The 4,674-nt window shown below is 36.3% G+C and overlaps 1 non-coding gene across 1 annotated transcript; it reads right to left on the bottom strand.

The window, feature by feature from the left end:
* Window positions 1-2,650: 2,650 nt before the first annotated feature.
* On the bottom strand, window positions 2,651-2,717 carry Smp_tRNA_02178_Gln_TTG.1.1. The gene has a single exon. It is a non-coding gene (tRNA).
* Window positions 2,718-4,674: the final 1,957 nt, after the last annotated feature.

Raw genomic sequence — 4,674 nt, 5'->3', positions numbered from 1 at the left:
TTTGGGCTTCGCAGATGACCTAGCCCTCTTATCCCATACACACGAACAAATAAAGACGAAAACAACAGATCTTGCAGCAGCTTATGCGTCAATAGGCCTCCACATTCACAAAGGAAAAAGCAAGATTCTCAAATACAACACGGAGAACGCCAAGCAATCACACTTGGTGGAGAAACTCTGGAAGAGGTGGAAACATTCACGTACCTGGGAAGCATAGTTGATGAAAAAAGAGGATCTGATGCAGATGTAAAGGCGAGGATTGGCAAAACAAGAACAGCATTCCTACAATTGAAGATCATATGGAATTCAAAACAACTGTCAACTAATTTCAAAGTGAGAATCTTCAATACGAACTTCAAGACAGTCAGTCTTAGTGTACGGAGCTGAAACGTGGGGAACTACTACATCCATCTTCAAGAAGGTAAAAGTATTCATAAACACTTGTCTTCGCAAAATACTCAACATTCACTGTTCGGATGCCATCAGCAGCAGCGTTTTATGGGAGAGGACAAACCAGCTTCCAGCTGAAGAGGAAATTAGTAAAAGACATTGGAAGGAGATGAGACATACAATAAGGAAATCACCAAACTGCATCACGAGGCAAACGGAAAAGAGGAAGGCCAAAGAACACATTACCCTGGGAAATAGAAGCAGATTTGAAAAGGATGAATGATGAATGGAAAGAACTGGGAAGGATTGTCCAGGACAGAGTTGGATGAAGAATACTGGTGTGTGGCCTATGTTCCTCCACGAGGGGTAACAGGTGTAAGTAACCAAGTATGTACACTGTTTACCATAAAATTTTTCTTTGTCATAATTATACCTTGAAGACAGACGCAAGGTGTTGTTTGAATATGTGGCTTGCCTTGTGAGAGAAAAAATAAGTATATTCCTGATTTCTTCCCTGTCGTTCAAGCCTTACTCCAAAAATGAAAGTAAGAATCTGTGAATGTATTTTGTTTTGTATTTTATATACGAAAATAGTCACTTAATATGACCGATCGCTGTTTATCCCAGCTGATTTTCGTACTTTTTTTGAACGAGACGGACTGTGATGATGTATTTATTTCAAGTCACTTATCTCCTTCTCTGTAGTACGAATAATGACGGTGTTCTAAAGCATTTTCTTTCATCTCAACAAGTAACAAAAGTGACGGTTTATACGAGAGAAAAGGTTTTCTTCATTGTATATGTTCACAGTATTATTGGCTGAGTAATATGATAATATAATCCTCGAAAATCACACCTTAGTTCATTCACTAATGCTTTCGAGCTGGTTTCCTAGTTTGCATCAGAGGCCGCTGAGATAATCACCTTCACTTCTTTCTTCCATATGTTAGGATGGGTCTATTTGAAAGACCAAAGAAACAATGGACTGGAGCAATATAATTCCTTATACACCTTTCTCTATTGGTGGGATGCATTTGCTATAATCAACATCAACGTAAGCGACAACTAAGTCAAAGACTGAAGAAGAGTGCGGGATGTCAAATTTCGTGGGTTCTTTAATTTGATGGACTCATTCTTCTGAGTTTAGGAGTTTCAACAGTTCGTAGCGGAATGACTTTTTTTAAATGACACTTTCACCAATTAAGCCCAGTTAACATAAAGTGCATAAAAGTTACTACTCGGAAGTTTTTGCACCACCAAAACCGATGTGTATTTAAAAAGATCTCATTTGCTAAACATTTAGGTCAGGGTAAACTACAAGATTGCGAAGTTATTATTTTTTCCGATGACTTCAGTGTATAATAATCGTGACATATTTACTATGTCTTAGAATATACCAAAACCCACCAATCAGAATAAATGCAGTTCAAATATCATGGTTTCGGTAGTAGGTTTTTTGATATTCCATCTGGATAAGTGAGATAATCCAAGTTATTGAAGTATACAGTGTGTTTATCAAATGTTTCTTATACAGTCGGGCACGAAATCGTTTGACGCTGAGTTCTGCAAAGTCAGACAATACATGAAGAATCCACCGCTGTAAAGTGTTGCAAAGCAGTTTGTGCATGAGAGCTATAGTCATTATAGTTCTCCTTCTATTCATTGAACGATTTGTCTGTGAATGGTGCAACAAATCAATTTGCCTTATAGGTTATTTAACCTACAGTCACTGTGAAGATCATCTAAGTGTAAGCAACATGACGATGAAAACGCGATACAGTTAACATGGAGCTATGACAGAGAGAATTGTGTAATTAGTGTGACAAATTATTCGCTGTTTGTAACAACCAGTTACACTGTCAGCTAAGCACCCTTATGATTTCAGCTTCTAACTCTTGATGAAAAATGCCCAATCTGAATTGGTATTACTTACATTATATTCACAATTTTATTTCAAGATTTGTGTGATCTCAAAGGATGTTAATTTGACATCAAATAGTCACTATAAATGTAGTTTTTATGGCTGTGGTTGAGAAATAGAACAAAAATAAACAGTGTTATATGTATTCACTTGGTATTGCTTGTTTGAATCTTCCCATTGATTTTTAGGAGTGCAGTTGATCAGCCTCTTTTTTGGCATATGTACATACTGTGCATATTGCCTCGATATAGCCTTAATTCACAAGCGTTATAAGCAAAGATTGATAGTGGCTAGCAGTGGACTCGTCAGCTGGATGTACCTGCATCTCAGAGTTGATGTTCACTCTGGGACTCGAGCATAGTACCTTTCGCTTCAAACGCCATCGCGTTATCCACTCAGCTACTGATTCCTGATAGCCACTTGCTTGTGCAATGGAGTGAAGTTTGAATTCACTTGACAATATGCACAGTATGCACATATGCCAACAAGGGACTGATCAATCGCACCCCTTAAAATCAATGGGGAGATTCAAACAAACAATACCAAGTGAATTCAAACTTCACCCCATTGTACAAGCAAATGGCTATCAGGACTCAGTAGCTGAGTGGATAACGCGATGGCGTTTGAAGCGAAAGTTACTGTGTTCGAATCCCAGAGTGAATATCAACTGTGAGATGCAGGTACATCCAGCTGACGAGTCCCAAATAGGACGAAACGCGCGTCCTGGATTCCACTACTAGCCACTGTCCATGTTTGCTTATAGTGTTATATTTATATGGCAGAGAGTTTTAAGTAAATCATTATTGTAGACGACAATGAAGAATTAACAATTTGTTAAAACCATAAGAGTGTAAAGAAAAGATTAGAAGTAGCTAATTATGTAAAGATTTAATCATTACAAGTATACAAATTGATTTGCTAACCAAGAATTCACGAAATAGTGCAATCTGGAGTAGGTTGAACTAGACGAACATTTCTGAACATATTATATTTGGAATTCTTAATATGCTAGCAATCGAGTACAAAGGATTCTTCAGTTTTGTATATGTTTTTGTAATCAATGGAATGTTCCCCTTATTGTTCAATCGTTATTGACGGTGAGAGAATGTATGAACGTTTTGAAGTGAAAGAGTTAGTAGTATTGTTTAAAGACCGGTAGATGAAGACAGGTTTTAACTTATTGTCCTTGAACAACTGACTGAAGTTGGTGATAGCCGTTACATCGTCTATCTGACATTGTTCACACAGCCGATTTTCTTAAAGTTTATTTCCTAGAACAAATACTCAATCTGTATATATTGTCAAAGTGTTCGCAATTGTTTAATTAGAAGATGAGTCTAAAGGTTTCAAACTAAACATCATGAATTCTACCAACAGCTGACAAATGCGCTCCAAATGCGCTTATTGTTAGTAAATGATAGAATTACAACATTAGTACTATTCGTACAATCGGAATGGGGAGTTACAAAGTTTACAGAGATACATAAATCGCAAGAAATTACCGAACTTCTGGTCTTAGTACTAAAACTGCTGTCATTTGGTAATAATGTCTTTACTAATTCAAGTAAAGTAAAACGGAGTTACTAAGGTTCTTATGAAAGTTGAACCAAAGAATCAGAAATAAAAAAGACCTTAGGACGAAATAAAACAATGTTGAAATAGAATTACTCATAGGTTTATTTTACGTTATAAACTGTCTTTAAGACTTTATAGCTTTGGACTAAAGTAGCATCATGTTTGCTTACTTACATGATGATTGGGCGAAAAAGCATTACTCTTGTTCGAAGTATTTTGGAAGATGCACATGAAAAACACTTTGTCCGAATAATTCAAATGTGTAGATGCTTAAGGCATAGGTTGAAAATAGGAGTTGAATAAAAAACAATATGTGGTTGCATTCTTTAAATATCATTATCTGTAATACTAGTTGTGCTATGTCTTTGGGTGACCGAAGAATGTGGTTATAGGTTAAATATGTATTTACTTACATTGAAATACACTGGATGTAGTATGTAGTATAGTGAACGAAAAGAGTGCCTTTGTAAAACATGAAAATCATACAACAAGTAAATCATTTGCATATCTTCCTTCAGTTGTCCTATCCATACTTCATCATTTATCCGATTCCTTTGTTATTCTGATTGTTCTTTGTTTTCTTCGTTTTATTTCACTTTTTTTCAGGTAAGCATTCTACTTCCAGTTCTTGCTAGATACTACTTATGTCTGTCCACATAAGTAGAACACACTACAGATGCGTCTTATACACTGAAAGTCAATTAAGCTTAAGTTTGTTCTAATATACATAAAGGTTGGCTTCTTGACGTGATGCGGAGATAGTAGACCCTTAAACTTTCCACCACTTC

Source organism: Schistosoma mansoni, chromosome W (assembly GCF_000237925.1).
Source record: "Schistosoma mansoni strain Puerto Rico chromosome W, complete genome".
Lineage (NCBI taxonomy): Eukaryota > Metazoa > Platyhelminthes > Trematoda > Strigeidida > Schistosomatidae > Schistosoma > Schistosoma mansoni.
This window is presented reverse-complemented; position numbering and strand designations above follow the sequence as displayed.